The sequence below is a fragment of the Dasypus novemcinctus genome, chromosome 21, assembly GCF_030445035.2.
Source record: "Dasypus novemcinctus isolate mDasNov1 chromosome 21, mDasNov1.1.hap2, whole genome shotgun sequence".
NCBI classification, from domain to species: domain Eukaryota; kingdom Metazoa; phylum Chordata; class Mammalia; order Cingulata; family Dasypodidae; genus Dasypus; species Dasypus novemcinctus.
In genome coordinates, this window is record NC_080693.1 from 39,060,311 (window position 1) to 39,072,754 (window position 12,444).

The following is a 12,444-nucleotide window of genomic DNA, read 5'->3' on the forward strand; positions in this document are numbered from 1 at the left end:
GAAAGTCACTAAAGCAGTAACAGTGCTGGGGTTAAAATTCAGCTCTGCTGGGCTCCACGGCTCGAGCACTTTCCATTACCTGGCATCCTTTGCCTTCCTCTTCTCTTTGTCCATGCTACAGATGAGGTGGACATGCCCTGGAAAAGCTAAAACTTGACAAATGAACTGGCTCTGACCTCTGACCAAGTGTCCTCCGATGATCATGGCCATACAACCTTGTCCTAAATAGACCAGAACCCATGTCCAGCCACCGACAGTTTACGTGGAGACTCACAGCCTACCCACCCACCCCCTGCCACTCACCAGCCACAGCTCTGTTGGCGGAGGAGAAATCAACCCAGCTAGAGTGTCATCCTGAAAGATGTGAGGAAGTTTAAGCAAACAGGGTATTCTCACAGAAAGGGAGTGTCTTTAGCCTAGAGGGAATGAGGAGAGAGGGGCATATAATTGGTAGGGGCCATTTAGAATGCAAGCAACTGCTCTTCCTCCCAAAAGGAGCAACCCAACCCAAGACCATGATAGCTCGTGTGTCATCCTCTCCTGACAAAGGGTCCTCTGTATTCTGCAGGTGATGGGGGTCGCCTTCCTGCAGGCAAGCACAAGACTAATGATGCTTTCAGCGGAAGATGGAGAAATAATTCAGGCAAGCTGCAAACATGCAAGCTGTCAGTGTGATGCACGGAGTAATTAGGAAATAATACAGTATAAACTATTAGGAGATAATAACAATAAGTCGGGATTGACTCATCACTTTGAAAACTTGGGACTGATAAACCTGACAGTTATTTGCTAGTTTTAAAAGTCTGTAAACGAATGTAATAAGAGCTGAGGCTGGCAGCTGGATTCAAAGGAGACAGGGCTATTATCCATTTTTACATTAAACTGTGAGAACCCAGCAATAGGAAAATATAAATGCCAGCAGTTAGGCTAATATCAGCACTAGCTTCCAGGTAAAATGATAATTGTCAATCACCTAAAACAACCAGAAATGAGATGCACTCAGTCCACTGAGAGCAGAAAATGAAATCAGGGCATAATGATGTGCATGACTTGCTCTAACTAAGATGAACAAAGAAAACAGTAATAATGAAAGCTAGAACTGCTAGAGTGCCTACTATGTGCCAGGTACTTCACACACATCCCATCACCGCTAATTCTTTGAAGTAGGAAAGCAGAATCTCATTTTAGAGTTGAATAAACTGAGGTTTAGGGAATCTAAGTGACACAGCTGATGAAACAGCTGGTAAGTGACAGAGCTGGGTTTCAAACTCAGATCTGATGGATACCCAAGTCAGTCCAGACTTTATCCACACACCAGGCTGAATTCTGGGAGCCATAAGAGAGGGGTCAGGGAATCCTTTAGCATGGTTGATGAACAGGGGAAACTGTACTCACGAAAGGACGGCACAGGAAAAGCGGCATGCCCTATGCCTGCCACCAGGGTTAGCCAAGAGGGTGGCAGGAGCGGGTCCAAGCCCTGGGGGAGCTTGAAGGAGGGGAAGGAGGCACAGTGGAGATGCTGTAGCCACATTCGCATGAATGTGAGGATGCCTGGAGGTCAGCAACATTGATCAAATATTTAAGAAGCACCTGTGTCATGTGAGGACGAAGAACACAAAGATGAAGACGACTCAGCCCTGTATTCAAGAGTCCACAGCTCAGCCTTCCAGCTCAGATCCCAGACACACTAGCAGGAGTCCATGGACACCAGGGATTCTCAGAAGGGGAGGAGCAAAGTCACAGGGTCTCCTTTGAACAGAGTGACATTTGAGTGAGGCATTAAGGGATGATGGGGAATTCTCCAGAAAGCAAAAGGGAGTGGGTTGAAAGGGCAGCCCATGCAAAGGCTGAGTTCTGGGAGCTGCGGATATCAGCCTATCATGGGGGAGTGGAGCAGGCGGGGACACAGGTGGAAACGTAGTTTGGGCATAGATCGTGGAGAGCCACGGACACCACATTTTGAGCTTGGCTTTGATCTAGCTCCAAAGGCAAGACGGTCAAGGCAGACTGCTTACAGGTTGTGGAGGAAGGCTGGGAACACGGGACCTAAAATGGGGAGCCAGGGAGACCTGCAAACATGGGAGGAGCAGGGCCTGGAATGCCACAGCAGAAACCCAGGCTGAGACCAGCAGCTGCCGGGGGGGGCAACGAGGAGGATTCCTGCTGATGAGAGCCGTTGTTGCCAGGGATTTCCGTGGGTAAGTCTTGGAGTGTGGCGAAGACCCAGCCAGCAGTTTCTTTCTCAGTGGCTGCCCTGGAGCCTGGTGTTTCATGATGCCCCCCCAACCCTGGGACTAGTCTCCACGTTAAATTCCTCTCAAAATCTCCACTTCCCTCTGGCCTCCCCTCAGGCTCCACCCCCAGCCAACTGTTCCTCTGTCTGTGGAGGAGGGTGGGACGGCATGAGAACTGCCTGGGGAGAGACACAGGCAGGGCCTGCCCCCCATCTGCCCCTTATCCTGCTTGGGGGCCTCGGATACCTCCCCCAGTCCTGGCTTTCTGTCCTTCAGGAAAATTTCTGACATTTCAAAACTTTAAATGGGGTTTACAATTGCACTGTCTTTAGCATCATTTATTCTGTGGAGTCTCTTTACCCTTCCTTCAGAGGGAAGGGGTGGTCTCACGCCAAGCCATATTGGAGCCTGAAGAAAAAGGAAAAATCCCTAACACCGACCCCGGCTTTACTTAAAATTTAGGGATTTCGTTCATCACAGATTTTTTGACATTAATGTGTTTGCCTCTTTAAAATACCACATTACAATATTATTCATCTTGATTACTGAATGATTTTGGCCTTCCCTAAATTTTGTGCCTGGGGCGAGTGCCTCACTCGCCTCAACCTGGTCCCAGCCCTGACTAGGGACTGAACTGGACAAATGCCTACTGAACTGGCTTTACAGAGATCCCAGGTTGAGCTGTGTGTGGGAGGAAGGATGCTGTTAGCTACATTCTGCAGGTGAGGAGAGCAGAGATAGCAGAGGTTACGCCAATTGCCTGAGGCTGCTTGTGCCCCAGTGATCTGTGTTTCCCCAGGTTCTGTCAGAGAGCTGCTCTCTCTTTCTCAGGAGAGCTGCGGAGTCTGACTGACTCTACAAAGCCAGCCCCCCCCCCCCATTGTGGTGTAACCTGTCAGGCAGGAGGTAATGAGGCTTTTGTTGACTGGTAAGAAAAGGAACTGGACAGTCAGATTTGTCAGCGTGTTCGTGTCACAGAGGAGCAGAGAAAGCTCTGAATCTAGACAAATGTGCTTGGTTCTTGAGACAGAAATATTCCCAGAGCAGAGCAAAGTGATTCATCAGGCTGCCCTGACTGGATGAAACATCTCTCGAGGCCATCCAGCGCCCTTTCTACTGATGGGGCTCTCCAGGCACCCTACAGGGCCAACTTTTGTGCCCTGGAGGGGTCCTGCCCCCTCCAGTGGGCCCTGGCAGACATCTGTCAGGTGCTGACTCAGTTTCCACTGTACACAAACACATTGGCACTCTGGTGAGCTAGACGCTACAGAAGCAAAAAATGTATGGGTACTGCTGTCTAGCAGACCTAGGTTCAAATCCCAGCTCCACCACTTAACAGCGTAATCACAGCTTCCGTTTGCTGAGTCCTGTCTGGGTCACTTCCTCTATATCAGCCCATGGACCCTCACCATAATTCCACTTTTTATAAATGTGGAAACGGAGGCTCCCAGGAGTTTTGTTGCCCAAAGGCACACAATAGTTAGTAGCAGAATCAAGATTATAAGCTAAGGTGGTCTAACGCCAAAGAAAGTCCTTGCTACACTTCCTCCAAGGCATGTGGGAAGCCTGAAGAAGGCTTCTATACTTCTCTGAAGCTCAGTTCCCTCAACTGCTTTTAAAAGGGGCTAATATAGCTTTTGGTGTTCTTGAAGATTTAATGATATCATTCACTCAGTAAACATTCATCAGTTATCTGCTCTGCTACCAGCACTGCACCAGCTCTGGATCTGCAAAGAGGATGCGGTCCTCATAGACTATTGGATGAGTCAGGAAAGTAAGCGAAGAAAGCGGCATCCTGTGGAAAGTGCATGCACCAGGGAAACACTGGGCTGACAAGGAGGAAGGATGTGTGTGGGAGAGTCAGGGCTAGCTCCAAGGAGGTAACATCCAGCTTGGACTTTGAAGAAATGAGGGGAAAGGAATTCTAGGCAGGTGGAGCAGCCTGTGCAAGCCACAGAGGTAAGAGGGAGCGAGGTACATTTGGCAGGGTTGTGGTTGGTATATGCATTCTTGTAGGAAGGGATATCGTCACTAACTGGGCAGAAATTGGTTCTTGCGCAGGGAGGCAAATATGTAGTATTGAAGTAGGCTAGATAGGGAAGCAATAGATGGATCTGGAACCTGGCAAAAAGGCCATGTGAACATCAATACTCCCAAGATGGTTGCTGAAGACCCTCACGAGATTCTGCCATTGGGAATGAGATTTCCTCCAGAAGCCAGGAGAGCCCTGGATGTTCTCCAGGGACCTTATCATTGGGCCCTCCTGGGGGACTGATAAGTGGGGTGATCAATCAAAACAGCAAACAGCTGGGTCTCCTCCTGTGTCATTAGCAAAGGGGCAGAATAACTAATGGTTTAAAAAGCAAGCTCAAAGACCTTTTGCTCTCTCTTGTTTTTGCCCCTGTCCCTGTGCCTGTTCTGGCTTCTTCACCCCCACCTGGATCAGTACGCAACATAGTCAAGAACCTAGACAAAATCCAGTTACAGTATATATAGTCTCTCTGAGGTCTTAAGATTTCAATGAAGTAAACAGCCGAGAAACACTGGCTAGAGCATAGGGTATTGGGGGGACATGAGGTGCACCTAGAGATGAGGTGAGCAAGACCTTGGATCTCAAGTTCAGTAGGCTGGATTTCAATCCACTAGGTCTGGGATCAGCCTAATCTTCCTGTGGTCTACTTGACCCCGCCAATGTAACATGAGAAAGCAGCCATTGGCAGTATATAGAGGAATAGGAGTGGCTGTGCTCCAATAAAACTTTGTCTCCACAACCAGGCTGCAGCTGGATGTGGTCTGTGGGCCACAGTTGGCCAATCCCTGGTATGCCCTCGGAAAGTTTATTCAAAGGATCTAATTTAAGAAGCCACTTCAGCACCTATGAAAAGTCTAGACTTTTCATACATAAAGGGACCAGTGCAGTGACTTGCCCTCTGAAAAGTGGGTGCTCTTCCCGCCCCCGCCTCAGGCCAGCCATTTTGTTCTGAGTGGGAGTAGGACAAAGTCATTTCTTTGGACCTGCCAGCTCTTTCTGACCTTGTACAAACCCAAGACTATGACAGCTCTCCACAGCTCCCAACATCCCAACAAAGTAAGAATTATGCCTCTTTGACATCTTTTTAGCTGAGGCAAGAAGAGAAAAAGCCAAATTTGGCAGTGGTGACACTCAGAAGGTAGCTGATATTTCTCTGCTGGTCATTTGTTAACAAAATTCTCTCCCACCCCACTTCCCGCACACCCTTGCATTTTATAGCCTTGATTCATTAACTCCAACTGCTGGAATTACAGGTAACATGAAGAGTTGCATTTTAAGCAGGCAAGGATGACTCCTGCAAAAGTGGCCCCTTTATAAAGGTTAATGTTATAAATGCATCTTAAACGACTAACACATAATCAAATGCCATAAATATGGAAATGTCAGCAGTATTATAACTCAGAGAGCAAGGAAAAAACAGCTCACCTTTGCTCCCTGCTGTATTTTATGAAGGTCTATGCCGCTATGCCAAGGTGCCAACTGGGCTGGAGACATGCCTCCAGCTCCCCTGATGACCTGTGGGCCATTCCAGGGAGTTGGAGGGGGCAGAAACGATGTGGGAGCAGGGGCAGGGGGAGTTGGGCCTTGTCAGGGGCCAAACTCTTAACCTGCTGGAGTATTGGTCTCTTCAGGTGCAAGATAGCGGTGGTGGTATTTTTTTTTTGTCTTGCTCAGTTCACCTTGGAAATGCAAGAAAGCACTTCATTAACTATGAATCCCGTCATGAATGTTGGATACTGCTAATTTTTTTAGCACCTAGGTCAGTGCTTGGCACGCAGCAGGTGTTCAATAATGAATGAGCAGGTGCTCATTGAATGAATCCCTCTTTTCTTTCCTCCCACCTTTTTCCATAGGAGAAAAAGGTCTGTAAACAGGCCTTGAGCTTAGCTATCCTAGTAGTTTAGACAGATGCTAAAATTTCAGGTTTGACCTCACCAGGGTACCTGCATTTTCTGGGAGACAATGGCAGAAACTTTTCTAAGATTCAGAGGGAATAAATAGTGGAATTTCAACCTATCAATAATCCTAGAGGGAGTCTTCATGGTCCTCAAGTTAGACTGTGGAGGGGGGCACTTGCCTTACCAAGCTTAGTGTAGGGTATGTGAGAGGGTGAGAGAGAGAGAGAGAGAGGGAGGGAAAGAGGGAGAGGGAGAGGGAGAGGGAGAGGGAGAGAGAGAGAGGGAGAGAGAAAGACAGAGGAGAGAGAGAGAATGCATAAAGAGGCAGGGATAGCCCAAGGCCAGGACTAGGTGAGGCATGGGAGGGGCCCAATGCAGAACATTTAAGGAGGCACTCACTCTCAGGTGCTGCCCCTGCTTCTACATGACCCACAGAGTGAGTGCCTCCTTAAATAATGCATCCTGGAATCTGGTGCCCCTCTCCCTATCTCAGCCCTGGGATACTCATACGTGTATATGGAGTGTATATGGAAGGGCGTTGTTTAAAATGTGGTTCACCTGGAGAGCCAAAGCCCTTGTCCTGGAGAGCCTTCCAAACTAAGCATGCAGTTCCTTACATTTTGGATTTTCAGTGCTCTTTGAGGCCATCCAATCCAGTGGTAAGTAAATGTTAGTTGCATCAGAATCACCTGGGGAGAGTTTGTTAAACCTCTAAATCGCCAGGCCCCCCTCCAGGATTCTGAATTCTGCCTGTTTAATATACACATACACTCCCCATTCCAGGTAATTCTGATGTGGGTGGTCCAGGACCACTCATTGAGAAACTTATAATTAGGGTGACCATATAATTCATCACCTAAACCAGATTATTTTTGAGAGTGAAAAGAGTGTGTGATAGTTTAGGTCAGGGGTCAGCAAAGCATGCCTGTTTTTGTAAATCAAGTTTTATTGGAACACAGCCGTGCTTGTTTGTATATGTTTTATGTATGGCGGCTTTTGAGCCACAACAGCAGAGTTGAGTAGATACCTTATATCTACTAGCTCCAGAGAAAGGATTTGACAGGCAGCCCCTTCGGCCTTGCTTCCTTCATCACCGCAGAGTTAAGAGTTGTTGATTTGGGCATGTTGACAGATATCTTATATCCCACCAAGCCAAAAATATTTACTATCTAGCCTTTTACAGAAAAAAGTTTGCCAAACCCTGGTTAGGATTATTGTTCAACAAATACTCACGTCCCACTTCTTCTGCCTGTGGGCAAAGTATACTCCTCCATGCCTGATGTTGAATGAGTCACGTCTCTTACCTTGGCTGATGGGATGTTAGGGAGCATGACATGAGCTTGCACTGTGGGCTTTCTCTCTTGTTGGTCTCTCATTTTAATGAGAAGAACGTGCCCTGGTTGATCCAAGGAGAAAGGAAGACTTATGGAGCAGACCCAGACCCACCTCGGTTCACTGAGCCATGTCCAGGAGAGCCCACCGGGGATCAGTTGACCCTGGCATGTCCACAGATGCACAAGGCAGTGAAACTGACTGTTGTTTTAAGAGTTGGATTTTGGGGTGTTTTATTAAGTGGCATTATTGTGGTAATAACTGACTGATAGAAGGACACAATTAATAATTATTCCAGGTTTGCGGGCATGACCTGGGTATGGTTACCTTATGTATATTCTAATCATCCTCCTTTCACTTAGAAGGAAGCTGAAGCCCAGTGGAGTTAGGACCTGACCAAGCAAATTTGGGGCAGTGCCCTGATGTCTCCTTGCACTGTACCATTCTGGATTTGGACCTGGATGCATAGTTGAGCAACCTTTAAAGAGAGATGCTTAATGGTCCTTGGGATAAACAAGAGTGGGCTCTGGAAGTGATGGGGTTAAATTGGGGGGGTCTACCCTGGCTGCTGATGCCCCTTTGCCAGGGTAAAGAAAGGCCTGCCTCGGACTGACATTCCTTAAGATGAATGCCCCTTCCCCGGCCAGATAAACAGCAGGAAAATCAGCAACCAACAGGAAGAGCACCATGGGGAATCTGCACAGTAGTCACATATTTTGATTCAAACTTAATGTTGCTTAGCAAAAGAAAATGTGCTGTGAATAAACAGAGATCAATTCATGCCACTGTCAAGTGGCAGGTGACATTAGCAGACGACGGCCTTAAATCCTTCTGAGAACCCCAACAATACGACAAGCCCAGCGCCCCAGGACCGGGGACCTCCCCTGGAGGCTCCCCGTGAGGACGGAAGCAAAGCCAAAGAGCTGCCTGTCAAATCCTTTCTCTGGAGCTAGGGATTTAAATGGAAAATTGACTTTTGTGGAGAGATGCATGTGTGTGTTTATGGGCACATTGCTGCGGATTCATGTGCATGTTTGTTTTTGTGAGTGTGCAGTTCTTGTGTGTTTGCTTATGTGTGACTGTCTGTGTTCACATAGATGAACGTGTGTTTGTGAGAGTGATTTTGGGCATGTTGTGTGCTCTCTGCTGTCGGACATTGTTTGGGTTCCTGTTCTTAAGTGCTGCGCTCCCTATAGCTCCACCCCTCCTGGGGGTTTCGGGTGACTGTCCTGCTCCCACTGATGGACTGAATCCGTGTTAGGACTCTAAGTGTCATCAACTCTCAGTCCAGGCCTCCCAGACCAGGAAAGCCACAGCTCTGGTTTGGCGTGTAGGACATGGAGATGACTCTCTTGGACACAGCCCCTTCCCATCATTTCTGCTGACGGTGGAGCTTCTGCACAAAGATCAGATCTTTTCCACAACATTCCCCTGCTCCTCCAGCTCCTCGCCACATCTCCTCATTAATTCTAGACTAAGTTTGACTTGATTTCTTCTTCCTATGATGGGGGTCATCACCCCCTGTCTTGGGGTCAGGTTAGAGCTGGTGGGCCAGGGCAGGGAAGGTTCTGGGATGCCACAAAGATGGGCAGATGCTCGTAGACCCCTCGGGCCCATGCAAATTGTTGCCAGAGATAAGCTGAGGCCAGCATCCAGAGCAGCTTCAAGCAACAGGTCTAAGAGGCAAGAGGGAGTCCAAGACTGGCCAGGGGTCAGGAGAGGGTGATGTAATCAGGGCAGGAAGGAGGGGAAGGCAGAGGCCTGTGGACACCTCAGGCGGGTCGAGGACCAGGCGGGCCTCTTCCCTGCTCAGGGCTGGACCAGGCCGACCACAGAGGGCCTCTCCTCCAGGCAGCTTTCCCTGACAAAGCCCCTTTACTCTTCAACTGCTCATAGCATCTCTGCTCCCTGCCCTTCTAATCCTCTCCAATGCAGTTTGGCGATGCTTACATTCCATGGGCTTCTCCATGAATTTGTTCATCTTCCTGGGACATTTACTCTTTGGATGTTAGCTGCCCATTGTCCACACCACTCACTTGACACCTTATTACTGGTGTCTTCGTGTGTCCAAATCTTCTCTCTCTAGCCAGACTGGGAGCTCCTCTGGCACAGGAAGTGCCTGTTGCTTCTCTGCCTCCTTCTTTTGCTGCACACTTGTGTATGCTCAAGCGAGCTCTCCTGACTGGCGGTAGATACGGCTGTCTGTATCATATGCCCTTGGTACGTGGGAGACATTCAATCTCAGTGTTATTTTCCTCCCTCTGTTTCTCTGGTCTCAAAGCTCTGGGGCCACCTCTGCTCCTCAGGCTCAGACTTGCTTAAGTGTTGAACTAACTTAGGCCTATTCCCTCATCCCTCCATTGCCCCAGATGTCCTCATCCAGATGTAGTTGGACCTCCTTTCCACATAAGCACCGTGGATGGGTCCCTATAGAAGCCCCTGAAGAGCCACCATGCTTTTGCCCATACTTTCCTTTACCTGGACTGCCCTTTGCCCTTCCCTGTCTCACAGATGTTCACCATTCTTCAAGACCTGGATTAACTGCCACCTCCTCTGTGAAGTCTTCTCCAGCCTCTGTCCTCCTATAGGAACTTGTTCATGCTTCATGATAGTACTTAGCCCATCAGGGTGTCAAAATCAGGTCAGATGTTCAACTTCCCTAGCAGACAATTAGGTTTTCCAAGGCAGGGACCATGTCTCAATCATTTTTGTGGCCCCCTGTTTCCCATTCCCCAGTGTTAACTTCATAGTGAATTCTCAGGAAGAAAAGAAACTTCTTCATGAATCCCTGGACCAGTTGCTGGAGAAGAAGGAAGTCCAGTGTGGCAGCTGGAGCAGGATGAAGAGAGGAGTAGGTGCTGGTTTAGCAGGTGGTGAGTGGCAGCCATGTCCAGCAGTGGGTGGTGAGGACTCTTCCTTCTGTAGCACCCAGCCATGTGCAGCTGGGAGCTGGCAGTGATTGTCATCGGTGGGCAGGTGGCATTGGAAAGGTATGGAACAGCTGCTGGTAAGGGAAGAGGTCCATCAGAAGAACTGGATTAAATTCCTGATCTGGCCACTTACAACTGTGAGACCCTGAGCCAATGAGTTAACCTCTCTGGTCCTTGGTTTCCTTGCTTGTAAAATGAGACTAGAAATCTCTGTCTCATAGGATTGAGATGAGGGTTAAATGAGATAATCTGTTGAGGCAGTGGTCATGGGGTTTTCCTGGACTACCAGAGGTCTCTCAGCTTCTCCCATATAACCCTGCTCATACATTTTTATGTCATTAACCTGCTAGTTCAGGAATTTGTTTATGTTTGGCCAATAGATTGGGCACTCTAAGGACAGGGAACATGTGTCAGCTCTGTATTCTATGTACCTGGCACATGTAGGCAACTACAAATGCTTGTTGAGTGAAGGAATGAATAAAAGTTGTTAGGTGGGGGAAGTCATGCCACTATATGTATAGCAAAACTCTGTTCCTTTTGGACTGAAGACACCAGCTTGAATTAGAAAGCCAAAAGAACACTTTTGAAGCCAAAAAAAAGTTTAAAAAGAAAAAATTTCCAAATTATAAAACCACTGGAAACCCTGACTACCAGAGTATTTCCAGACAGTTAAGAGGTCTTGCTAGGGAGGCTGTCCTGCGTAGATAAGACCCATTCATAATTAGTGAATGCCCATTTATATTCAAATGTAGCAAGGTGCTCTAAGAACCTGTTATTTTAAGTACAATAAAAGTTACCTTTGTAATCTTGGAGACTGATTTTTTTTCCCCCCTTGCTAACCTTCTTTTCATGCATTCCTTCAATAAATATTTATTTGGCTCTTATTCCTCCCAGGTGCTCTTAGAGGCACTGAGCACACAGGAGTGAGAGATGCAAAGCCCCTGTTCTCACACATGTTATGCTCTACTGAGGGGAGGTGGCCAGTAAACTAACAAATAAGAACATGAATGGTATTATGTAGTAGCTATTTAAAATTGGGTGTGTACCCCTGAGATATTGGGAGGCTACTTTGGATCTTACCGGGAGGTCAGGCCAGGGCAGAGGGAAGGGCCCTGAGGTGGGAAAGAGATTGGCATTTTCAGCTAGTGGACAGGGGAAGAATGACACAGAAGAATCCAGAGAGGAAACTAAAGGCCATATAGTGGAGGGCATTGTGATTCCCAGGGAAGGAGTTTAGATTTTGTTCTAAGTGCAATGAGAGGGTTTAAGCAGGGTAGTGGCATGGTCTGATACATATTTTGAAAAGATATCTCTGGCTCCTGTTGAAAAATCAATTCTAGGGACAAGAGTGGAAACCAGAGACCAGTTAGGAGGATATTGTAGTCATATGATGAGAAATGATGGGGGCTTGGATAAGATGTTAATAGCAGGGACAGAAACATGGAGACATTTATGTATATTTCCCCATATATTTTTGGAAGTAGAATCAGCAGCTATTGTTGACTGATTGGCTGGGTAGAGGGCAGTGAGACAAAGAAAGGAATAAAGGAAAACTCCAAGACCTGACTTGTAGCGTGGTGAACACCAGTGATATTTTCTGAGATGGGAAAGAAATGGGGGTGATTGGGATTTTCTGTGTATGTGGTAGGGACAGGAGGGATTTGGGATCAAGCGTTTTGCTCTGGCCCTTCTAAGTTTGAGATACCTGTGAAACATCCATGCAGTGATGTCAAGCAGGCCATTGGATATATGAGACTGGAGTTGGGGAGTGATGAAAACTGGAAATGTAGATCTAGGAGTCATTTGCATAAATATTAGGAAGGGAGAAGATGTAGATATAGAGAAAGAGGCCCCAGGGAGTGCTCTGAAGCACATGAATGTTTGAATTTCAGCAAAAAGAAGAAACTTGTGAAGAAAAGCAAGATCTAGTGGCCAGAGAGGTCGGGGTAAAACCTGAAAGTGAGTGATCTCCTAAGCCAGGAGCAGAAAGGGTTCTAGGAAAGAGGGAGAGAAGTCAG

The 12,444-nt window shown here is 47.6% G+C and overlaps 1 protein-coding gene and 1 pseudogene across 2 annotated transcripts in view; one reads left to right on the forward strand and one right to left on the reverse strand.

The window, feature by feature from the left end:
- The window catches only part of ASIC2 (acid sensing ion channel subunit 2), a 1,082,534-nt gene that overhangs the window by 311,068 nt on the left and 759,022 nt on the right, over positions 1-12,444 (reverse strand). The window lies entirely within an intron of this gene.
- The window catches only part of LOC101428634 (UBX domain-containing protein 2B-like), a 111,079-nt pseudogene that overhangs the window by 45,783 nt on the left and 52,852 nt on the right, over positions 1-12,444 (forward strand).